The 27,683-nt window shown below is 30.3% G+C and overlaps 2 long non-coding RNA genes across 2 annotated transcripts; both read right to left on the bottom strand.

Moving 5' to 3' along the window:
* Positions 1–389: 389 nt before the first annotated feature.
* Positions 390–10,786, bottom strand: LOC147816407 (uncharacterized). Its single transcript, XR_015433515.1, has 3 exons — positions 10,737–10,786; positions 2,595–2,772; positions 390–604 (listed from the first exon to the last, which is right to left on the bottom strand). It is a non-coding gene; the product is annotated as an uncharacterized LOC147816407 (long non-coding RNA).
* An 8,523-nt stretch (positions 10,787–19,309) lies between these two features.
* On the bottom strand, positions 19,310–27,159 carry LOC139425371 (uncharacterized). Its single transcript, XR_011636600.2, has 3 exons — positions 27,048–27,159; positions 21,797–21,959; positions 19,310–19,789 (listed from the first exon to the last, which is right to left on the bottom strand). It is a non-coding gene; the product is annotated as an uncharacterized LOC139425371 (long non-coding RNA).
* Between the last annotated feature and the right edge of the window lie 524 nt (positions 27,160–27,683).

Here is a 27,683-nt window from a genome sequence, read left to right as displayed (position 1 = left end):
GGACTCTAACCCATGATCCGTCTACTACTTAGAATATTTTACGCCAGCATTGTGGTCGGTGCAAACCTGATGCGGAATTCTTAAAGACCAGCCATCGCTGGGATTCTAACCCGGTTTTCTTCATTGGAAAGCGAACGCTTTCTTTGCCATCATAAGAACCGTAATAGCATAAATAAATCCTTCTAATTTCCTTCCAATCAAATTCATCGCCATAAAAATATCTAAAAATATGACCATAAAAATATCCAAAAATATTCCCAGCAAACGGAAAGTGATGGGGGAAAACGTGGGTCATATCGTAGTTCAGCAGGTGATTTCATATAAAAGTCAATAGGAATCATGGCAGGGCCATTTTTGTTCACGTGGTACTGTGTATTAAACAAATAAAAGAACAAACATATGTTTTATTAGAAAAGTAATACAATTCCCTATTTAAATAGATAAGTTAAAAGAAAAAAGTGCAAATTCAAAAGTCGCGTTTTTCCTTTTAAGGCTTTTTAAGCACATTTCTTAGTCTTTGGATCACATTTTAAGCCGCGAGCACAACCAGCTGTTGGAGGGGGACCTCCTATGGTAATTGGTATTGAGCATCTATCCCCTTTTTCTGAAACAGACCAAATTGAAAATATTTTAATAAATATTTAACATCTTTTTCAATGAAAAATACATTAAGTAAGAGTGAAAAAAAAGATTTGACAACCGTTCTTTGTGAAACGGTGTTATTTGCAGATCGTCTTTTGAAACACTTAGAATGATGACGAGGACTTACATCATAAATACATATTTATTTTGAGTTTCTGAATTAATGTGGTAATTAATATTTATAAATATACTTTAAAATAAAGTGAAAACAAAGTTCAATTAAAAAAAAAATGCAAGAAATTGTAAGTATTGAAGTGGGAACTATTTCGATTGTTAAATGTGGGTATAACAGTGCGTAAAATAAAATTAAATAAAAAAAGGAACACACGAATAATTTTTGAAAAATGATCAGATTTTAACTGTATTACTATATCTCTTAATACAGTTAATTCTCTGACGCAGAGGGGATACCGGTGTCTCTTTTATACAGTTTTTTTCTGTCACTTTAATTGCAAGCAAAAATATATTTTGGTATTTAAAAAATTACAAAAAGTCTAATAGTTACTAAAGAAAATTGTTAGATTATCGGAATTAAATTTGTACGATAGTACAACATCGGAAAAAAAGTAGTTTGACATTTTTTTTCATTTATATTAAAAAATTTATCCAGAATTGATTTTTTTAAATTAAATAAATTTTAATGATGAATAACCGTTTCTCTTAGATTTAAAGAATTACAAATTTAAAAAATTTGAAAAATTGAAAATACGAAAGTGTAAAAGACACCGAAATTTCACGCTGTGTTTAATTACCATAAATTATTAAAATGCTAAATAAATTTTCACGTATTTTGACCTAAATATTCGCAAAATAATGAAAAAAAATATGAATTTTTACAAAACATGCTTAATAAAAATTCTGCTTCAAAGAGTAAAGGTTGAAGGATTTAGTTATGTTCTAATTTTCCCGCTGACCAAGAATTTTTTCACATTTTTTAATCAATACAACCATGTTCCAAAAATACCTGTTTTTCCAAGAAAAATTTGCTAAAATAGCTATACGTATATGTTTTTTTGGTTTGAAAAGAAATAAATTTTGGAAGGCGTGTCTGCGACATAAAGAAAGTTTCTTGAAAAAAATCTTTTCCTACAAAATTATCTCAGGGTAATATGCCAAAGAATTATGAGTATAAAAATCACCATAGCTTTGGAATGGTATTTGAAGTCTTGAAAGTTAATTAAAGTGCTGTTGCGGGATTTGGTAATCGGACTATTCTTTTAAGAGGAGTATTCCCTTTATTTACCCTTTCAGCAAATCATAATTTTCCCAAAATTTTCCCGTTAACCATGAATTTTTTCCCATTTTGTAAAATATTTTCTGTGTAATTAAAGTATAGACAGTAATTGTTACAAACAAATGTGGGAATGTTGAGTTCGAAGTGGAAGTTTTTGGAAGAGCTGAATACGAACCCACATTTCATGGCCAAAATATTTCCTAGAACAGTGAGTTCTGCAGTAAATTTTACATAAAGTAAGTTCTTACTAATCAATCAGGAATTCAATAAATTTATTAAATCAAAATTGTAAACAAATCACTTCTTCGAGAGTTCGAAGAAATAATTTTCAAATCATTGAGAAATATACAGTAATTTTTACAGTACATGTTTTGATTTAGTGCAGAATAGTAAACAAATAAAAACTTTTTTGAGGTTTGAAAGAAATATTTTTCAAATCGTTGATAAATATACGTTAGCTTTCACAATTTATAAGCAAATGTCCACTTAAAGCCTTTTACTTGTTTATTTTCGTAAAATCTGAATGTTACTGGAGTGTAACAGAAACGTTTAAAAAAATTGGGGAGAAAAGTGCTTTTTTTTCCTACTTAAACGGCAGCTTTCTGAAACGAAAATTTAGTATAGCACTTACTTACTACAGTATAGCACTAACTTACTGTAGTATAGCACTAACTTAATATTGTACAGGACTTATTTTCCATAGTATAAAAACACTTACTCAATTCAGTATAACAAATATCACAGCAACCACAGAAGCCACCTTTTTTCTTGACAACTTGCCCTGGCTTACATTTTAAATCTTCACATCTGTAATCATCACATATATCTCCGCACGCTTGCGAATATACCACAGAAATCATTATTGAAAGCAAAAGTAACTCTCTCCACATGTTTATCTGAAAAATAAATAAGTATAAATGTAGCACAGCACTTACTTACTATAGGATAGCACTTACTTACTGTAGCTGGCGATAAGGGCAAATAAAGTAAGAATGACCTTTTTAAGCATAACATATATTGTATTTTTTAAAGATTTATTTGTAAACTTTTTCGAAATAAATGACTATCGAAATTTTATTCCATGAAATTTTATTATCGAAATTTTATTACATTTTCCTTTTACCCTGTACTAAAATAATTCATAGTTCAGCTATTTCTATTATATATCATTTGATTAGCGATACATACATCGGATAGGAGTTAGGGAAGAAAAAAAGGTACACAGTTTAACAATTTCATTTACAATAACAGCTTAGCATTATTTTTATGAATCGCTTTAATATCATAAAATATTGAGAAATCTAATATAATCGAAATTAAGCTATTAAGCAATATACTTACCTTTAAAATAGGTAACTATCTTAAAACTATTTCTAGTAAAAATCTCAAAATTGTATCAGTTTTATACAAAAGGTACAGACAAAATGTCACGATTAAGTTATTTATCAGTCATGATTCTTAAAATATGATGAAACTCACTACCTTAGATTCTATTAAGCCTAGCCATATGAATAAACATAATAAACTATTAGGTCATTTTTATTAAATTATTGAATATATTGAAACAACTGATTTAGCAATATAGCATTTTCTATTTCCTACTGTTTACAAAATGCATTTCTCTTCGTCTAGTTCAATCATGTTTAATCATGTTTCTAAGATTAGAATTTAGAATAATATGACATATTCAAGTATCTAAATTATTCATCAAATAAACATGATATCTAAAAGAAAAATTTAATGTACTGTGAAATATTCTTTCGGCAGATATTTATTTTCATAATATATATAGAGAGGTAAAACCGATAGATTGCAAAATTATGAAACTGCTTTCGTTAACTTTAAAAACAGTTCAGGAGATGTTATTTTTACGTAGTTAGCTAAACAAAATTATCCTAAAATAGTTTTTATTTGACGTGTGATGTCATATCAAAAACTAATTTTCCTTATTTCTCTGAAATTTATCTAATCGAGATCATTAGCTTCTTATATATCAAACAATTATTTGCTTTTTTGAGCATAAAAAACTTAAAAACCTGAAACTCGAAAAAGAAAATACGCTAACTGGTAAAATTTTTTATTTCATCAAAAACATTTTAGTACCTAAGAGAAGTTCTGGAAAGACGATGGAATAAAAAAAATAAATATATGCAATAATTACTTATTCAATAAATTATTGTCTTTCGAACTTCTGCAGGCCACAAGAATTTTAAAGAAAGAGTTTAAATTTGAAGTACTGAAAGGGTGTTTGATTTAAATAGTAGGTTTTAATTGAAATAGAAGAATAAGATGCAAACTGAAAAGGAAAATTAATGAAGAAAATGTTCTTATTCGTTACGAGAAACTGTAAAAAGTCACCATTCTATTAATGACAACAATGATGCCTAATTTTGGTTATAGGCACGATTGTCATCATGGTATTTTGTGCAGTTTTAATACTTACTAAGTATACGTGTATATTGATTAAAGTCCTTTATTATTTTTCCAAATACAGCAGTTCAAATATTGTATATTTTTATGATAGATTTTTACGGACTTATGAAGATATCAGTTCAGGAGAAAGTAGGCTGATTGTACACAGTAAAAAATTGTATTCAAAAATTATCATAAAATTACCGGCAGCACTCTGTCTATCCAATTAACCATAAAGTTTACGGTAAAGAACCTTTTTAAAGCTTAACGGTTTTAAAACCATTTACAATTAGTTTTAAAAAACCATGAATACCAAAACTACATGGCATTTTAATAATTTACTACCATCATGATTTCAGAGCCATAAAAAAAAGGAAAGAAAAAAAAAACTTAAAAAGACTCGGGAGATGGTTTAGCAGCTTTTTGGTGCTGCCATCTATGCGTGAGTAAGTGTATCGTATTCTTATAGCCTAGGTAGGCTCAGAAATCGGGGAGTGCATGACAATGGAAATTCTTGATGTGTTGAATGGAACGATAAGATATTGTGGTGTTGGGACTGGAATCCCTGTTCCGTCGGTCATGAGATTAGCTCTCTCGACTATAATATTTAACCATCTGAAAGTAATTAAATTGATTCATTAGGTTCTTAATTCTGGTTGTTCAACCGTAATAGGTGAAAGCAGATAATAAACAGTTTTTCTCACAGTTAACAGTTTTAATACCGTTTTACCTGTGGTTAATTGGCTGTTTTGTTCGTGTATGGTCATATAAAAATGAAATAATTTGCTATTTAACCATTTTTTTGTAGAAATTTCTAAAATTGCAATAAGTTTTAAATATCATGAGCTACCTTTATCAACAGCATTATGCCCGATAATACCGAATACAGCTAATTTTTATTTTGATGGGATGAACTAATATACACGTATTTTGTTTAAGCTAATAACGTGAAGCCACCGAGAAGAATATTAAATAAATAAAAAATAACGTTTTATGCATGAATTTGTAGTGTTGTTCAGTACTGATTATTTGATGCTTATTTTTTCACCCCATAAAAAGAAAGAGGATTCAGCTAGTATAAAATGAAACATAAATAAATTAATAAAAACGTTTACAGTTGTTGTCTGAGCATTTTTATTGCAGCAAAAAATATCCTATGATCTCTAAGAGTCCTCTTAGGATAGGATCCTCGAAAATTTGGTTTCTAGGTTAAATTTTTAAATTGTGTCTTCTCGATAATTTTTGGCACTTACCAAACTTTTGATTGCATAATAATGTGTGTGTGTGTTAGACAACACAATAGTCTGAAAAAAAAGGTGGAAAATAAATCTTAGTCGCTTCATTATATTGGGGGAAATAGCGCTTAGTAATTTTTGAAACTTCTTTTAAGTTTTCCTCAAAACTTCAAAGCAATAAAAGGATACGATTCGTGATTTTGAATAAGTAATTTCGAACTAATCAGTTTGTAGATTTTTTTGAAATCTAATTTTATTGCAGTTTTAAGGAAAAGAGATTTAATTAAAGTTAAAAATTTTCCTTAACGTTAATTGCGTAAAAATAAAGATTCTTATCAAAAATCTAAAAACTAATAACTGTTTATAAATGAAAATTCTTTCAAAAACTGTTTATTGCAGAATTGTATTGGTATAATTTTGTGAGGAACGATAAATAGAGGATCTAAAATATCGCACGCTTTATACCTCAAATTCTGTCTGAGTGGGGGCCATATATTTTACATGTATCGAAGGATAGTGCTAAATCGAATAAATATCCACCATTTGTAAAAAACAGATGAATAGGATTAAAGGCATATTTAGAATTTTCCCTCCCCGAATCCATCTCTTAGAATTCGGTCGAAAGAAGAAGGGTCCCGTATTTGAGAAAAAATTAGTAAACGTTAAAAAAAATGAATAAAAGATAAACGTTTTATCAAAAAACTCGTGAAAGCAAAGGCCAATAAAGAGCCACATACCGATTTCACGAAGATTTCCGTTCAATCAAAAATGACTCGAATTAAGCTTGAAATGATTCCACCAAATCTGTGGCTCTACCTGAAGCAACCATAATCGAGTTCGAGTTAATGGCGGATGACACTTCCATCGAAGCAAACGAACGTGAAAGTTGAGTCAAATCTTTATGTTTTGCAGGGTAAGTGTAAGCTTCTAATTATTGCTTCCACCATATAATCTTGTGACGGGACAGCCTGGTTGGAAGGGCGCTATACTCCCGTTCGTTAGAATGGGACTTCGATTCGAATCTAGCCGATCAAAGACTCTCCACGTAGTAAATGGTGACTGGTGTCTGTTATAAAAGTGTTTGATGTATGGGTGTGGCAGAAGTTGAATTCTTAGCCGTAGATGATTCGAGTCACTTACTGATTCGAATTTACTGAACCACTACTACTTCGTATCAACAAGTGTTCTGATAATGAAATTGCTAGATGACTTCTTATTGTTTGGCAGTAAGCTATTGTTACCAATCAATCTAAAGAAAAACTTTTAAATTCTTATTTTTAATCAATATATATGAAATGTTCCTTCAATGGGTAGTGCTCTTTCACTGGTTGGTTTACCCTACACCCTGTTAAGTCTTTGTTCATGTACATGTTGGTACTATTCCATTTCAGTCGGTCTTAAAAAATCCATTGCCTTTGGGCTATTATAAGTTCATTTTTTCCTTAGACCTCAATTACTTAAGCATCCCTAGAGTCAATAATAACTTAGCAAGCTACGTACGCTTAGGGATTAAAGCTACCACCTCCCAATGAAATCAGCCAGGGAGGTATCCGTTGTTTTCTTCTCCAAGTAACATAAACAACTATGTTACTTGGCCAGATTGCCACAATCATGCCGTTAGTCGTGAAACAGAGGAACCAAAATCTCCATGATCAGTTTTAGCTATTTTTGGCTTTAATATTTTTTTTATCTATTATATTACTTATATTCAACTTAGTTTGTCATTTCAGCTACTTGTGTTATATTTTTACCAAAATAGATCTTGTAATATTATTTAGAGTAATAATCTGGCGGTTTAAAATTAAAAGTGTTAAAAATAAAATAATAATATGAAAAAAAAAGTAATAATATGTTATTATCTTATTACGCTAATGATATATTTTTCATCAAGCAGGTTTCCTAGTATATTGGCAAGCATATATATATTTTATATATATTGGCAAACATATATATGTGATATAAGCTGATATTGCTTTAGAAACAACACTTTTCAAAACTGCCTGAAGTTAGTTTTTACTGGTGTTGTTTACCTTTCTTAAATTTGAAAATGAAAAGCAAATTTTAAAATATTTAAATGTGCTTTGAACACCTACCGAAACTCTTTTGCTTTGTCAGGGCTCTGAACAAACTTTTATTACTGTTATTAATAATATAAATACTATTTTTCATAATAAAAAAACAGCTTCAGCTAGTTTTGAAGGGTATATTCTTATAGAAAATACATGCATTTAATTATTAATTTTTGAAAAATTAGAAATTTTTGATTTTGAAGCAAAGTTATATTTAAATGAAATAATTTTAGCACTCTTATGGCACACTCTTTAAATTCGTTAAGCAGTGAAGAAAAATATTATCAATGAAATAAAACAATAAATTTACGTTGGAAGCAAACTATTATCAATAGTAAAGTGTTTTGTGTGGTTTTTTTTTAAGGAAATCTAGAAATTGCAACATTTTTATACCAAATTTACTAACAACGAAGGCAAGCATTGAAGATCTTTTGGTCATGATTCCTAAAATATGACTTAACGCAATTATTATAATGGATTAAATGATTCCATCATCCTCCACAGTATGAATAAATAAAATAAACTAAAACGCCACCATTATTTAATTTTGCATATTTGAAATAACTGATTTAGAAATAAATCTTTATATTTTATCTTCATATTTTGCAAATTTACCAATTATGCATTTGAAGTGGCATGCTTATTCGATATGTTTTCCATGATTATAAGATTAGTAATTCGTATTTTGCGTTTTCTTCATATCTCTAAATCGTTCCTCAAATAACCTTGGCTACCTTATATCTCTTAAGAGGATTAATGTTTTTACATGGATTATTGAAATATTCAAGAAGGAATTCTTTGACTGAAAAGGCTGACTCTAAAAAGATGGAACCATAATTCTGCAGTGCAATAGACAAATCATGATAAATGACAAAAAGTTTAAAATTGTGATTTTTATATGTGTCATCCTGACATCTGTCTTTGAGGCCCATTCTTGAGTAACTATAGAATTATTTGAGGAAATCTGAATATTTTTTTATTTTCAAAAATATAATTTGGGTCTAACCAAGAACCTTTTCCGGTCAAGAACCTTTTCCCGAGGTAACTCTTACACCCCGTCTGAAATTTAGAGAATATACAGAGAATATCCTTCCTGAATTTGTACTGCTTGTATCAGTGCCTTTTTTATTTTTCCTTTGTCTTCTTTTTTTTCAATTTATCTATTTCTTTGTTAAGGTTTTTTTTCAAAATACTTCTGTCATCGTAAGTTTTCTTTTTATATTTTTTATCTTTCTTCTTACAAATATCCTTTTTTTGCAACATTCTAGTTCCACATTCTCTCATTCTTTCTGTTGCTGTTTTCCCCATAATGATTACTCGCTTAAATAACTTTTAACTATAAACTAAACACATTATTAAATAAAAATGGCGCAGCTTTGTATCAAAAGTATGGTCTAATAGAAACTGGTTTAAATATGTTGAATCAAGATGCATTAGCACCTGTTTACATTCCTAGAGTTTCTTTTTAATGTTCAACCTATCAATTTTGGGTAACTGAGGGGACATTTAGTTTTGTCCTCTCTGTTACATCCCCTCCGTTATTTAAAATACTTTAAAATTTGTATTTTTTTTCTCCAAAAATATAGCAGCATGATTATACTAATAGACTTTGTTGTAAGAACCAAATATTAAGCTGAATTTTTTTTGTATAATGAATAAAATAAACTTAAAAGAATAATTGTAACAGAGGGAACAGTATATATTTGAGATAATTTTTGACTTAAAAAATAAGAAAGTTTTTTTTTTTTGACGGTAATCATTGCATAATTAGACTCAGGAACAATTTATTTTACAATATAAGTCAAACAATATGTAAAATCTTAATCTTTTTAATAACTTATTCTTCCTTAAAATAGACAGTTCTTTTTGGTAAAATAAGTCTAAATCATGAATGCTCTCTATTTATGACAAATTTTACTATAAGCATGCATAACTCCAAGAAATAACTTTTGAATTCATAAATTATAAGGAATTTCCTTTAAAATGATACCACATACAAAGATATTGCTTAAACTTTAAAAATTCACTACTGGTTTCAGTTGACATGGAATTCAACTGCTGTGTTTGCTGGTCTCCACCACACAGCCGGAACTTTTTTTCGAATTGAGATGTGTAAATCGTGATCACTTCTCTCTCTCTCTCTTTTGATGCACTCATATATTTTAATTTAGCATTTTATGTAAGTTAACAATATTTTTTTAAAAAGCAAATATGCAACACACATCTTGTAGAACATATGATTTATATGCATAACGAATGAGTTTCTATTTCAATGCAACTAGGAAATAACATTGGATATTATATAGATTATTATTAATATTTTATGAAGTTTTATGCCTTTTATTCTAACATAAACTAGTAGAAGGAAAAGTAAAAAACATAACCAATCTCTCTTTCTTTATTAAAATCATCACTGTCCTGAATCAATTATAAAACTTCACTAGAATAAAATTATTATTAAAATAAATTACTCTGAAAATCATTATTGAACCAGCGTAAATTAATTAGCTGCATAATTAAAAAAATAGAGCATAGTTTGCTTGCATGAAGGAAATATTTCACTTTGAATCTTTTTATTCAAGGCAAATCAAATATAAGGAAACGTAATTCTATTTACTCTTACTTAAAAAAAATTGAATCTATAAAAGTAAACTTATTTAGAATGCAAACAATGCCATGTTATTTTTGCCACAGACAATTGATAAATGGTAGGTATCAAAATTTAAAATTTATCACAATATGTCATAAATATCTATATACTTATTTGCGATAAATAAATGAAAATTAACAACTGACATTAATTATTAGGCTTTACAGCTTATAATCTAACATTCTTTTTCTCACGCTGAACTTGATGTGTTAAATTTGTTGAATATTTCATATTTTGAATTGGAAAGGGCAATACATTTCATGGGTATATATTTGTTTATATTTTTAAACTCAAATATCGAAAATGTATGTTTTAAAATGAATATTGCAAGTATTAAGCGCATATTTCAATCGCCTGGATTTTAATTGGTTTATGTTTAAATGAAGGGATTTTAAAAAATATTATGTGACATTTATTACTCAAACAATTTGTTTCAATTGTAACAAATGGATTTATGAAACAATTAAAATAATATATACTTATAAAATACTCACATAAACTTCTAATTTCAGTTTCGCTAATGAAAAGTGAACTGAATTCTGTTTTTCTTTTCTGTTTACTGAAACAACTACAAATGTATTCTTACGAGACGTGTTTTAAATATTTTGTCAGCTGAGCTGTTAAAATTATGCGACATGATTAGGAGAAATTATGATTGTTTTCTCCCTTACAATGATGTAGTAATTTTGAGATTTGAAGAAAATATTTCATAATATGGCGTATCGATTAATCAATGTAAATTCATTTTTAGTTATTTTTAGCGCAAAAAAACCAGTCTGAAATTGTTTCGCATTCACTGACAATATTTTCTAAACTCCACAAAAAAATGCTGCGTCAGAAGTCTGCTGAAATTCTTACCAATTATTGTCATTGATCGTTGCATCAGTTAAGAAAACAATCTATATCAAACTCAATGAGTTATGTGAATAGCCTGATATAATAAATATAATACAGTAAATAATAATTATAGTCCTATAAGTAACAGGGGTAATGCAATAAATACTTTCCTTCCGAAGTTAATATTAAATGTTATGTTAAGTTACGACGTTAATGTTAAATTACAGAGTTAAATGTTATGTGTTGCTAAAGATTTTCACAAACAGATTGGAAAATAAAACCCTATGTACGGAAATGTCCTTCAGATTACGATCCCGATTTTTAATAAAAAATCATTCAGATTTTTAATAAAAATATATAATAAAATTATAATAATAAAAATATAAAATAAAATTATAATTTTTTTTATAAAATAATTTATTTTTATGCCTAATAAAATGTAAAAAAATAAATGTTTGGACTCGTCTATAGTATGTGGAACGGGTTCAGTTAGTATAAAAATATTTCCGTGTGGGATGCGCCGCTAACAATATGTAATATTTTTTTTTATCTTCTCAACAAAAATCTCAGACTTTAAGAACTATTCCAGTGAAATAATTTTTGTTATTACGTTTAGAATTAGCTCAATTTATTATAGATTATGCAGACTATATGAAATAGTTTTGGAATCTTTGAGTATCCTAGTCCAATCATCTAGTGAGTTAAGAACAAAAGATATGAAAATGAGTGTTATCTAAGGAGTAACATCCAATGGTCCAAGGTGTACAACACCATATTGTTATTCGAACCAATGTCCTATTTTCAACCAATTTTCATAGTTTGAAGGATATTTTTAAGATACTGAAATTAAAATAAGGAAATGTCTGTTAGAATTCGCAAGTTATATTAATAGACATGCATACAATGTAGAAGTAAAAGTAGTAGTTTTTGTTTATTTACGTCTCAAAAGAGCTTCACAATGGTGACGAGCAGGGAAACATCCCATAGGATGATCCGAAGACATGCCATCACAATTTTGATCCCTTGCGGATGGGATGGTTCCCCGCGTTAACTGCGCGCGAAGTCGAGCACTTTACGAAGGCCTGTACCGCACACCAGAGTTGGGCAAAAATGTAATCGATTACATTTTTTGATTACAGCAATCAATTACTTGTAATCATGATTACAAGATAACATAATTTTGATTACAGCTGTAATTGTGATTTCAACAAACAATTACAGTAATCAATTACTTGTAATCATGATTACAACTTTTAAATTTTTTTATTACAGCTGTAATCGTGATTACAATAATTGATTGAAGTAATCAATTACTTGTAATCTTGATGGCAGCTGTAATCAAAATTTTGATTACAACTGTAATTTTGATTCCAAGTAATTGCGAATACAAGTATGCACTACAAAAACGGTTACGGGTAATTATGATTACAAGTAATCAAAATATATGATTGCATGTAATCATGATTACGTGTAATCGATGATTACAAAAAATTACGATCGCATACTATATTGCATATACATAATACAATACGTATATGCATAGTATACATAATTATGCATTAATCGTACATGTACGCATGTATGTTAGTTTATATGCAAATACAATGTTTTGTATGTTCGCATACATAGACAATATATGTATGAACGTATATGAAAATAATGTTTATACGTATTCTTGAATTTATGTATTTGCCTGTATGCATGTACATTTACATGTACATTTACACATGGTTTGCTTACACAACGTTTGTGCTTATATAACTATATACTTTGTTAATACACATGCTCATGTAATGTATGGACGTACAAACATGGTTATATGCTCAATGTACGTATAAACATACAACGTATAAATGTACGTAATTACATGTAATGTATAAATACATGCGTACTTTTAAATATATGTAAATAAAAAGTACACATACATTGTGCATGTATTACAAAAATCTATAAGTAAAATTATTAAAGTTTGTTTTAAAATTTATTCTTAGACATATAAAACTCTTATCTCATATTTTTTGGAAGGCAAGGATAATCTTATTTTAATTTCCTAAATGTTATTCCCATATATAAATTAACCGTTTTTTTTCGTCTAAAGATTTCTATGAACTACGCATTATATTATAAAGGAATAAATGTGTAGTGTCAACCATTTTATCAAAATACCTGAAAAATATTTTTTATTCAAACAATTTTAGAATGATACCGAACAATTAAAGCTGAAAACTAAATTTAAATATCATTTGATTTTGCCATTTAACTTGCTTGAGTCGTTATCAATTAACTTACATACATTTAATTTTTTTGCATAGTATATATATTTAGATATAAATGGATTGTACATATGTACATACATTCATTATCTATACATATATTGTATATATACGTACATACAATGTATGTACATATGTATACATGTGATGCATGTATGTGTGATGTAGTGTACAATGTGTGTACGTACATTCATACATTGTACTTGCATATATAGTGCATATGGTTATGCATACATGGAACATACGTGTATTGTACATGTCGTCGCTTTGAAATTAAACCGTTGTAACTCAAAAAAGTCGAAAAATGAGATTTTTGGGTAAAAAAATGGGTAATTTTGGGTATGGTGTAAAAAAAGTCACCCTTTTAGAAAGACAACCTGTTATCTTTATAGTTCCATAAAGTTAATTTAGAGAGCAGATAAATCGTCATGGCATTGCCGCGATTAGCATTAGTGCGGAAAGTTTGAAATCGCTCTCCTGAAAAACTTGCTTTTTTGAGTTACCACGGTTTAGTTTCAGAGCGACGATGTGTGGATACATTCATAGGTCATATATATAGTGTACATATTTCATATATTGGGATAACATGTATGTATAGGTACATGTAAAATTTGTGCAAAATATTTATGTCCAATATATGTATGCGTATATGCACAATATATGTACATTATATAAACATTATATGTACACTATACATCATATGAACGTTATGTGGAGGTTTATCTGTAGACTATATGTATACATCTGTACAATATATGCATGTCAAATGTATGTATCTATGTACATATGTTGTGCACATCTAATGTATGTATGTACAAATGTTATGCATATCGAATAAATGTGTGAATATCTGTACAATATATCTACAACATGTCTACAGTGTTTGCACATGCATACGTGATTATTAGCTATATACATACGTACATATATTTTATATATACAATATAAGTGTATATATATGTGTGTAACTAAAATGTTTGTAATTATGCATTTATCTACTTATGAATTAGATAAATTCATATGTACATACATTTTAGTAATGTTCATTCGTACATACGCTGTACGTAAATACGTACAAAATGTATTATTGTACGATACATTATACTATCTACTGTAAAATATAATCATACATAAGTATGCAATAGTTTTGTAATCGTATATTTAGATTGCATGTAATCATATATTTTGATTACAAGTAATTGATTACTATAAATGAAAAAATAATCGATTACATTTTCGTTCTACTCTGATTTAATCAAAAATTATGAATACTTATAATCGCGATTACCTACAATCGTGATTACAAGTAACTGATAACATAGCAGTAATTATCTGTAATCAATTACAATTGTAATCGATTACTGTAATCGACGCCCAACTCTGCCGCACACCCTCGATCCCTCTGTAGCCTGATCAAAGTCGTCACTCACCCTTGCCGCAGGCTGTGATGTTTGACTTCGGTGTTCTACTGGGATGATTAGTTCACTGTTACGATCGGTCCACCGTTACGATCAGTACTCTGTGTGACCATACCTATAATGTATTTACCACAAAATTTCACAGCTTTTCGAAATATTACATATTTTCTTTAAAAATAAAACACTGAAACTGGTTCGATGTATTTAATACCTTATATACCTTATATATCGTCAGCTTGATCAAAGTCGTCACTCACCCTTACCGCAGGCTGTGATGCTTGACTTCGGTGTTCTACTGGGATGATTAGTTCACTTTTACGATCGGTCTATCCTTACGATCAGTACTCTGTGGGACCATACCTATACTGTATTTACCTAAAAATTTCACAGCTTTTCGAAATATTACCCATTTTCTTTAAAAATAAAACACTGAAACTGGTTCGATGTATTTAATACCTTATATATCGTCAGCTTGATCAAAGTCGTCACTCACCCTTACCGCAGGCTGTGATGCTTGACTTCGGTGTTCTACTGGGATGATTAGTTCACTTTTACGATCGGTCTATCCTTACGATCAGTACTCTGTGGGACCATACCTATACTGTATTTACCTAAAAATTTCACAGCTTTTCGAAATATTACCCATTTTCTTTAAAAATAAAACACTGAAACTGGTTCGATGTATTTAATACCTTATATATCGTCAGCTTGATCAAAGTCGTCACTCACCCTTACCGCAGGCTGTGATGCTTGACTTCGGTGTTCTACTGGGATGATTAGTTCACTTTTACGATCGGTCTATCCTTACGATCAGTACTCTGTGGGACCATACCTAGACTGTATTTACCTAAAAATTTCACAGCTTTTCGAAATATTACCCATTTTCTTTAAAAATAAAACACTGAAACTGGTTCGATGTATTTAATACCTTATATATCGTCAGCTTGATCAAAGTCGTCACTCACCCTTACCGCAGGCTGTGATGCTTGACTTCGGTGTTCTACTGGGATGATTAGTTCACTTTTACGATCGGTCTATCCTTACGATCAGTACTCTGTGGGACCATACCTATACTGTATTTATCTCAAAATTTCACAGCTTTTCGAAATATTACCCATTTTCTTTAAAAATAAAACACTGAAACTGGTTCGATGTATTTAATACCTTATATATCGTCAGCCTGATCAAAGTCGTCACTCACCCTTGCCGCAGGCTGTGATGTTTGACTTCGGTGTTCTACTGGGATGATTAGTTCACTGTTACGATCGGTCCACCGTTACGATCAGTACTCTGTGGGACCATACCTATAATGTATTTACCACAAAATTTCACAGCTTTTCGAAATATTACATATTTTCTTTAAAAATAAAACACTGAAACTGGTTCGATGTATTTAATACCTTATATACCTTATATATCGTCAGCTTGATCAAAGTCGTCACTCACCCTTACCGCAGGCTGTGATGCTTGACTTCGGTGTTCTACTGGGATGATTAGTTCACTTTTACGATCGGTCTATCCTTACGATCAGTACTCTGTGGGACCATACCTATACTGTATTTACCTCAAAATTTCACAGCTTTTCGAAATATTACCCATTTTCTTTAAAAATAAAACACTGAAACTGGTTCGATGTATTTAATACCTTATATATCGTCAGCTTGATCAAAGTCGTCACTCATCCTTACCGCAGGCTGTGATGCTTGACTTCGGTGTTCTACTGGGATGATTAGTTCACTTTTACGATCGGTCTATCCTTACGATCAGTACTCTGTGGGACCATACCTATACTGTATTTACCTCAAAATTTCACAGCTTTTCGAAATATTACCCATTTTCTTTAAAAATAAAACACTGAAACTGGTTCGATGTATTTAATACCTTATATATCGTCAGCTTGATCAAAGTCGTCACTCACCCTTACCGCAGGCTGTGATGCTTGACTTCGGTGTTCTACTGGGATGATTAGTTCACTTTTACGATCGGTCTACCCTTACGATCAGTACTCTGTGGGACCATACCTATAATGTATTTGCCACAAAATTTCACAGCTTTTCGAAATATTACCTATTTTCTTAAAAAATAAAACACTGAAACTCGTTCGATGTATTTAATACCTTATAGTATTTAATAGTTTATAGTATTTAATAGTTTATAATATTTAATAGTTTATAATATTTAATAGTTTATTGGATTTATTAGTAAAATTATTCAGATTCTTAAGACAATAAGCATTTTTTAATATAAAATTGGTGTTTGAAGTTCTAAGTCAGTAAAATATTTCTATACTTTGATTCATTACATGATTCACAACTACCCTTCGCGAGTCAGATCCACCCGTTCAAAAACGTTTTCTTGCCATACGCCATATAGTCGTGTGCAAAACTTTTCCATTTGCGTAAAAACTTCCTGAGTTATTGAAAATAGGAAAAAAGCGAAATTAACATTAAGAGGTACAAGCTTTTAACGCTCTCTAGTTTGAAATATTGGGACTATATGATGATATGGTTGCGGTTACTTTCCGCCCCCTATTTTGTAGGACAAAAATACAAATTCGTAAAAAAAAAGTATGTTTATTTAAAGAGAGTAAGTTTTTGCGTCTGTTCTCATCATTTACCTCTAATTTATTTGCATACTTGAGGTGATTCCTCTGACAAGGGAAACTAGGGAAGTGTGACTCGCCAATTTTGAAATAAACTAGTGGGATGCATGCCTTATGAGGAATAATTTTAGAGGGCAACATTCGTTTCGGCTCATAGAATAATGGAATTTGTAGAAAAATCGGTATTTTATTACTTCAATGCAGACTATCAGTTATTGTAATTATCTCATGCTCCAATTAATTTGTAATTGATTGGTCAATTAATTATTAATTTGCAATTACATACTCCAATTAATTTGGAAAATTTTTTGGAAAAAATTTTTTAAAAATTTGATGCAATTTTTTTTTTTAAATTAACCTAACAGGTTTTTCTGAAAAACTACAGATATATAAAATTTTCGAAATTAATTTTGACAATAAATATGCATTATATAGTACGTGAAAGTACCACTAAATTATTTGGAGTATGAGATAATTACAGCAACTAATAGTCTGCATTGAAGTAATAAAATACCGATTTTTCTATATATTGAATTCTTTTTTATCTCTCATAGGAAATTCTATGGGCCGAAACGAATGCTGCCCCCTAAAATTATTCCTCATACGGCATACATCCCACTAGTTTATTTCAAAATTGGCGAGTCACACTTCCATAGTCTCCCTTGTGAGTCATTAATATAGGCACCAGCCCTCCTTAACGCCCACCATGCTGTCTCCTCCATCAAAGATTAAGATTCTTATAGGGGTGGAGGGGTTAATTCCATGTGCCTCTAAAATTGGATGAAATTCTCAAGATACCCAAGAGATTGTATGATACCGGAATACTGTTAAAAGTATGAAATTGGATGAAAATTTCAAAATATCCAAGAGATTGTATGATACCGAAATACTGTTAAAAGTATGAAATTGAATGAAAATCTCGAGATACCCAAGAGATTGTATGATACCGAAATACTGTTAAAAGTATGTTAAAAGTTATGTTAAATGTTAAAGATACGTGAAATGTCATGTTAAAATTATGTATGATAAAAGTGCGATATCGATGAAGGTATCTAAAATGATGGTCGAAACTACCACAATATGGTAAAATTTGCGTGTTTTTGCCTCTATGGGAAAATTAAAAAGTACTTTGATAATAATTATGGAAAAAATAACCATGAATTATAATATTATAATATGTGATAATATATATTAAATATGGTAAAATTTGTAATTTCATCATGATTTCTTAGAGCATGGCATAAAACCCATTTTTTCGGTAAAAATTTACTTTTATGATTTGTATTTTTTAATTAAATGATTGGTATTTAGAACTGTAATTTTGAAAAACAGAGTTGTCGGTAAACCGTTACCATATGAACGGAAAAATATCAAATACGGTCGGTAAATTGATGTGTCGGTGAATGATTTATAGATAACATATAGTTTGGTTTTAAAACAGAACTATTTTTTTTGTCAGAAATGTCATTGTCATACAATTTGGTAATTTTACCAGAATTTTTTTTTCTCCGTGCTCTTAGTTGGTAATATTATGATCGTTGGAAAAGTCATTTAAAGAGAATTTTTGTTTTTTATTTTTATATGATTCAAAAAAATTTCCGTGGCAGATAGTCTAATGTTTTCTTATAAATTTGTCATTTCGCAAATTTTAGAAATTTCCAGCGTTTCATTAATTAATATTAGAGGCACAAGTTAAGTGATATAGAGTATGGGAAAAAAGGATCAAGAAAGTCATAAAATCCACTTTTACTTGAAGAGAAAAATAATTCTTGAGAAGAGTCTGTTTCCATATAAATAATATAGCGACTATTCTAAATTTGTTTCGAACGCGGAGCCAACTTTTCTTGTCTGGTTTATACTAAATGCAGTTTAATTTCTCCTGCGATATGTCTATTTTGTTGTAACAATCAATGATAAAAATTAACTCATAATGCCATTTTATATAGTTTTTATTATTGTGATGTATTTGACAAGTTTATATACAACCAAGTAAATTTAAAATTTGCATTCACATAAAAGTACAGTGCATTTTTGAAAAATTTCTTAAACACATTAATGAATCATGGAATCATATTTTGGAATAGCAAGACATAAAAGGACTTCATGTTTTTACCTGCAAAAAGAAAAAAAAAGTATTATGGCATCATTTTTCTTGAGGTTGCAATTATCAAATTGCATGTTTCAGCACCTGTAAACATTTCCAAGTTAAGAACTAGGACATATGTGGCTGTGATGTTTCTTTTTGGTATATTCAAGCTTAGGTTGTTGATTTATCTAAATAAATGCACGTAGGAAATCCCATGATATTTATCGGGATGCAATCAATCCTGGGAAGTACTGGATTTCCTTGGACGTTGGTAAATCGAAGCAAAAGTACTCTATAAATCCCCTGGTCATTGCCAGTCTGCAATATTTTTCTGCAATTAAAATTATTGTATCACGCATCTATTATTTAAGTGAACAGAAATATAAATATTCCACACATCAAAAAATTAATCTACACAGAGTGCATTCTCATATCATAAGTATTAAGGGTTTCCCTATCAATATTATAAATAATCAATATTAATCAAGTATGCATGTAAGCGAGTGCAAATGTAAACTTTTTTTGAAGTATTATACATTTTTCAAGACTTTTTTACAAACAGAAAAGAAAGATGCATCTTTGGGTCATGTTATGACATTGGATGTTAATAATTCGAGAAGAAGGGAAGTGACGTAATCATGAAAGGACATATCCAATTAAATCATATTTAATTGGGTGCCTGTAAGCGGAATCAAGCGTGTGAAGTGAGCCTGATTGGTTTCTGAATCGACAAATGCCAAGATATTCCGAGGACGACGTCATTTGGTATATAATTGGTAAAAGTAATAAAATACCAAATTTTCGCTTGCAAAGGTATAAACATGCGAGGGCTATTTTTCAAGTAAGGGCCGTTTTGATGTGTACATTAATAGGTGACGCGTGCATTGGAAGTATTATACATTTTTCAAGACTTTTTTACAAACAGAAAAGAAATGCATATCTTTGGGTCATGTTATGACATTGGATGTTAATAACTCGAGAAGAAAGGAAGTGACGTAATCATGAAGTGACATATCCAATTAAATCATATTTAATTGGGTGCCTGTAAGCGGAATCAAGCGTGAGAAGTGAACCTGATTGGTTTCTGAATCGACAAATGCCAAGATATTCCGAGGACGACGTCATTTGGTATATAATTGGTAAAAGTAATAAAATACCAAATTTTCGCTTGCAATGGTATAAACATGCGAGGGCTATTTTTCAAGTAAGGGCCGTTTTGATGTGTACATTAATGGGTGACGTGTGCATTGGAAGTATTATACATTTTTCAAGACTTTTTTACAAACAGAAAAGAAAGATGTATCTTTGGGTCATTGTATGACATTGGATGTTAATAATTCGAGAAGAAGGGAAGTGATGTAATCATAAAGTGACATATCCAATTGAATCATATTTAATTGGGTGCCTGTAAGCGGAATCAAGCGTGTGAAGTGAACCTGATTGGTTTCTGAATCGACAAACGCCAAGATATTCCGAGGACGACGTCATTTGGTATATAATTGGTAAAAGCAATAAAATACCAAACTTTCGCTTGCAAAGGTAAAAACATACGAGGGCTATTTTTCAAGTAAGGGCCGTTTTGATGTGTACATTAATAGGTGACGCATGCATTGGAAGTATTATACATTTTTCAAGACTTTTTTACAAACAGAAAAGAAATGCATATCTTTGGGTCATGTTATGACATTGGATGTTAATAACTCGAGAAGAAAGGAAGTGACGTAATCATGAAGTGACATATCCAATTAAATCATATTTAATTGGGTGCCTGTAAGCGGAATCAAGCGTGAGAAGTGAACCTGATTGGTTTCTGAATCGACAGATGCCAAGATATTCCGAGGACGACGTCATTTGGTATATAATTGGTAAAAGTAATAAAATACCAAACTTTCGCTTGTAAAGGTAAAAACATACGAGGGCTATTTTTCAAGTAAGGGCCGTTTTGATGTGCACATTAATAGGTGACGCGTGCGTCGCATCGAGTGCTTGTATCATGTCTCGGCATACCTTCGGAACAACTGTGCTCAGTTGCAGAATTGTATTGTCAGTTCTGTGTATTTAAAATGTTCAAATTTAACAAATGGCCCACCAGGCACGTGATACTGTCAGTGATGCGCTTCTTGTCAGTAAAACCTGTCTGCTGCATACATTCACTGTCATATTTGTGAAGTAGCAAAATTGCGTATCGAATCTACTAGCCATAGCTTGGATTCGAACCCGGCTCACCTCATTGGAAGGTGAACGCTTTATCACCTGAGACCTAGTTGCTCAGATGTCATCAGTGGTAAAAAATTATTTTGTACCTAGTGGGTATCTAAGCATTTCGAGATACACTTACTTCGTACACAAATGTCGCAGCAGCCACAATCGCCCCCTTTTTCTTTTTTTACTTCTCCAAATTTACAGACTGGCTCTTGACATTTAATGTGGCTACAACTATGTTCTCCACACATTTCAGAATATACCACAGAAATTATTGCTGCGAGCACAAATATTTTTAACTAAAAAAATACCAAGAAAGTCAACTGAAATCTATAGTATTTAAAAATACTGTTTATCATTTGGTTATAGTTATTTTCACCTAATAGTTTTGCTTAAATCCGATAATTTTTTATTTGCTGTTACCGTGGATGACCAAAATCAAGAGAATGTCGACTTTCACTGATAAATGTCAATAATCAGATTGTCGCTTTGGGGTATGTGCGAAACATTTGTTCTATCCAATTTGATGTTAATTTATTCGTTGATATTATTATATTTATTCGATATTTTAATATCTGCAGAGGATAGATTAGCTTCGGGGTACCTGTTACATGCATACTGGTCATTGACACTTGATCTTAAAAAGACATTGATGTAAGGCATACCGGGCAGTGACACTTAACCAGACGTAGTATAAATTTAGGACATTTTCAAAGCGACTATGTGGCTGTCAACAACCACAAATTTCGATCATTCACAGTAACAATGATACCACGAAAAGCGTTAATCAGCTCGTTTTGTAACATACATTTTCCAGTGTGCATATTCTTACTTAATGTAATCAGCATACCTTTACCTGGGAAACAACACTGGTCTAGTGCCATTAATTAATATTCCAAAGAGTTAAATTTTTCTGCATACCTTCGCATGCCCAAGTTTCAAAGTCTTAATGTATTAGTGCTATAAAACAAAATGTAACATAAAGTTGAACACTTAAAACAACGGCGGCAACAGCGGTAGCATGTCTTACGATTTTTGAAGTTATACTTCTTATGCGACTTCCAACAAGGTTGCGTTAGACGTTTAACGTTACATTTTTATTGGCCGGGAAATCACGTGGTAGGATCCAGTTTTTCCTCATTCATTTCCATATTGCTTTGGTTCTCACTAGCATAAAAATAATAAAAGTATTGTTTTTCTATAAATATTTTTTTAGTTTGTTTTGATACGCATATAATTTAATAGGGTAGTATTTTTTATTTTCAAATTTAGTGGATAACACTTGCAAAAAATGAGTGAAAACAATCCCACGGACAATGCGACGGATTTAAGGTTATGTCAAGGTACGTCTCTTGAGAATATCAATTGAGTGTTCGATTTTCTCTTCTGAATTTACATTATGACGCATTCACATACATTATTAATACAAATACATTTTCCAGATTGAGACGATGAGGCAACCACAAGCACTTTCACTGGTTCAAGAGGTCCACGAGGGAAAAATGCATAATATTACCGTGATTACAGAGCACGGAAGCGAGTGGAGCAGGAAAAAGAGTCGTTGAATAGAACTAGTGATCCTTCCACGACTGCTGATTCTTCTACAATTAACGTCGCAGGTTGTGAAGTTTAACTTCTTCCGTGCGGAGGGACTCCACGCACTATTTTTTTTATGGAAAGAGTTATATAAGCAAAATTGTTAGGAAAAAAAGCATGTTACCGGAAAACGATTTTCGAAAAGGAACTACACACTTGACTCAAACTTTTATAACACACAATTGTTAGACATGTTTATTAGCAGTTAACATCAGTTAGGTTAGCAGTAACAAAAGTCTCGTTTTAAATAGTTTTCTTATTGATACCATAAAACTTGCAGAAAGAATGGTTACAGATAAATAGGAGAAAAATTAAGACAATATAAAACCAGTTCATTAGAAGATAAAGAGGCTTAAAAGCTGTAATTAACGAAAGTTAGTTCAGTTCGTGAAAATGTTCTTGTTTTGAATGATTTTGGTCGGCCTATGCTCCAGTTGATTCCGATAATGGTTCTTTTTCTCAACGAATTATCAACTTGAGATAGGTTAGGTATCGAATTCTTTCTTTTCAAGACGATTATATAAGGAGATATTGAAGCACGCTGTATATTACATGCATAAAAATGCATTTATTCATTTGCTCCGTTCATGCACCAACATTTATAAGAGAATAGTTTTACTTATTCAAAATACTTAGACAATAATTTTAAAGAGAGTCGCTTAGTTGTAAAAGACTATTTTCTATATATATTCACAGTTCTTCTTTTGCGAGCAGCAGTATTGGCTCATTTTAAAGCTATGTAGTTATGTAAATACGTATGATTATTTAACTTAATCTTGTTTCTTAAAATTTTCCAAAGCATTTAGAAAATTAAAAAGTCTTAAAAGTTAGCAAGAACTTTGTAACTGCAAAAATAACATAAGAAATGGCAAAAAACAATCAAAATTACCCCCAACGGCACTTCTAGTGTTTAAACATGGCATAACAATCATTTACTCGGTTTAATTTAATTTTCCAATATTGTATTTTTTACTGAATGTGTGGCAATAAAAACTCTAATTTAAACCGTTACCATTTTAACAGAAAAAGTACCCAATATATTGTTCAACTGCATAATATTTTTGTTTTATTAACCAAAAATATGTTTTTTTTTCCTGAAATGTTATTCATATAACAATGCAGGAGTTACAGAATTTTTTTCTCCGAGAAGATTTTGCGATTTAACGATTTTGAGCCTCTTTCTCTTTATTTTTTTGTTGAAGATTTATGCCAAAACAGATAGCAACTTAAGCCTGTAGGGTGCAAATCTAGAGTTCTGTTTTAAAAATTTAGACCGAAATTGCCTTTTTTACAGACTGTAAAGTCGGTAAAAGGGGCAATTTTAGCCTTCGGGAGAGACGTTTGAAAATAGAACTTTTGTTTTCGTCATCATTGTTTCCATGTCAATCAACATTGTTTTAAATTAAACCAAATTGAACTGTAGATGATTTTGTTTCAAAAAATATACACTGAAGAGCCAAAAAAACTGATATACCTGCCTAATATCGTGTAGGGCCCCCGCGAGCACGCAGAAGCGCCGCAACACGACGTGGCATGGATTCGATCAATGTGTGAAATAGTGCTGGAAATAATTGACACTATGAATCCTGCAGGGCTATCCATAAACCAGTGGGAGTAACAGGGGGTGGGGATAGCTTCTGAACATCACGTTGCAAGGCATACCAAATATGTTCAATAATGTTCAGGTCTGGGGATTTTGGTGGATTTCCAATACTCACGGTATACTCGTGAAATGGTCATACGTGAAAATCCCAATTTCATTGCGATCTCGGAGATGCTATGTCCCATCTCCCGTGTGCCGACTATAACACCACGTTCAAACTCACTTAAATCTGTATAACCTGGCATTATAGCAGCAGTAACCGATCTAAGAACTGTGCTAGACACTCGTTGTCTTATATATACGCGTTGCCGATCGCCGCGCTGTACTTTGATTGGCTCCATACCCCTTTATTTGCATACTCATGCCTGTACCAGTTTTTTTGGCTCTTCAGTGTATTGGAGGATAACATAATTGATGTCAGGTAGATTTTAGCACTCCTTAATGAAAAAGGAATTTATTGCACGTTTTTTAATACTTAATTATATGTTATTCGCTATGTTAGATAAACTTAAGTGGAAGTATCAGAAGGCTACGTCACAGAATTAGTAGCTCTAAACTTATTTGAAACCTAGTGTTCATTTTATTTGCATTTATAGAGTTAAAACGTGTTTTTATAAAAACAAAATTGATAAAGAGGTAATGTTAACAAAAGTTAAAAATTTTCATGCTATTATTGACGTCCATGATGTTTGATTAATTTTATTAGCATCTACTATTGAAATAAAAATGCAAAAAAGTACCATTGAAATGCAAAAGTTATTTACTGTAAAGCAAAATTAATGGGAAAATGATATTGATTCGTTTGAAAGAAATCCAAAACATCACTATACTATTATTGATGCCAACGATGCTTAGATAAGTTTAGTAATAGTTTCCAATAGAAATAAAAACTAAATTAATGCAAAATTAATTTAAAAAATGATACGAATTCGTTTAGGAGGAGCACAAAAAATCACCATATTTTCGCAACTCTACTGGTATTATTGTAGTTGATGTTGAAAATTTGGTGAAAAACTCATGATCGTGTTTACTAGAATATGGTAAAGTTAACCATGGTTCTTGCTCTATGAGAACAGCAAAAAGCTCAACAAATATTATTGAAGCTCTTTGGAAATTACTTTGGTTAAATTCACAATAAAATATGGTTTAACAATATGTGGTAAAATTTAATAAACTTGGTAAAACTTGCTAGCTTTATCATGATTCCTTAGAGCCTGGCATTGAAATCATTTATTTGGTTACATTTTGCATTTTTTTAATTAATTGTATGGAAATAATAATTGCAATTTTGAAAATTGGCATTTCTGGTACGTCATTACTATATGAAAATTTTGATATGAACTTACCAAAAAAATGGTCATTTGCATTAAATTTTACTTTTATCAAGCAAACATATGCTTTTTTTTATAAGAAAAGTTATTGCTATACAGTACGGAAATTTCATCATAAGTTTTTTTACCGTATAATTTGTCCCAGTTTTAATAGGTATCTTACTAATATAGGTAAAAAGTATTATATTAGTTTATTTGGTACAGATTTAACTACAAATAGATTATGCTTTTCTGATATCGTTATTTACGGCAGCTTCAAAATAGTTAAGAACAAGAATTTTTAGGAAATTTTGAATTATAATTGAATTTTGAATTGTTAGTTGAACAGTAAATTTTGCTAAAATCAAGAGTTCTTTGTTGTTGACAATTTTGGTTATCAAGAAGTAACCCCGAGGAAGAGTTCTATACCAAATGATACTAAATTCAATTATTTTTTATTTTGATGTGGTAAATTATTAAAACCATATTTTGATTACTGTAATAATGTAAGGCCACCAGAAAATGTAAAACATAATGATGAATAAAAAAAAGAAATTTTTTTAGCTTTATTTATTGTCTTTGTATGAGTCTTTCAGTTTTGGGCTTAATTTTTTACTGTTATTCAGCTCTATTTTTTAAGTATATTTACATTTTCTTTTGATCCTGTACTAAAATAATTTATAGTTCAGCTGTATTTAGTATGTTTAATTTGATTAGTGATAGATACTTCGGATACCAGTTAGGGAAGAAAAAAAAACTACGCAACATAACAATTTCATTTACTATACCAACTTAACTTTTTCATGAATTGCTTTAATATTACAAAATATTGAAAAATCTAATATAATCGAAATCAAGCTATTAAGCAATATACTTACCTTTAAAATAAGTAACTATCTTAACACTATTTCTGGTAAAAATTTCAAAATTGTATCTTTTTTATGCAAAAGGTACAGGCAAAGTGACACGTTTTAAGTAATGTATCAGTCATGATTCTTAAAATATGATCAAACTTACTACTTTAGTTTAGTTACTATTATGCTTAGCCATATGAATAAACATAATAAACTATTACGTCACTTTTACTTAATTATTGAATAAACTGAAAAAACTGATTTAGCAATATATCATTTTTCCATTTCCTACTGTTTGCAAATTGCATTTCTCTCTGTCTAGTTCATAGCTGTTTAATCATGTTTCTAAGATTAGAATTGAGAATAATAGTCATATTCAAGTATCTAAATTATTTATCAAGTAAACATGATTTTTAAAAGAAAAATTAAAAAATATTCCTTCGGCAGATATTTATTAGTACAATATATATATATAGAGGAAAAACTTTTCTATTGCAGAATTATGAAAGTGCTTCAGTTAACTTTATAAACTGTTCAAAAGATGTTACTTTTACGTAATTAGCTAATAAGAATCATCCAAAAATATTTTTTATTTGACGTGTGTTTGAGTTCATATTTTTTATCAGTGCTGCTACTACCATTATTTGGCTATTTTAAATG

This window comes from Parasteatoda tepidariorum, chromosome 1, assembly GCF_982258835.1.
Source record: "Parasteatoda tepidariorum strain Cologne lab strain chromosome 1, Ptep-v5.0, whole genome shotgun sequence".
Classification (NCBI taxonomy): Eukaryota; Metazoa; Arthropoda; class Arachnida; order Araneae; family Theridiidae; genus Parasteatoda; species Parasteatoda tepidariorum.
This window is presented reverse-complemented; position numbering and strand designations above follow the sequence as displayed.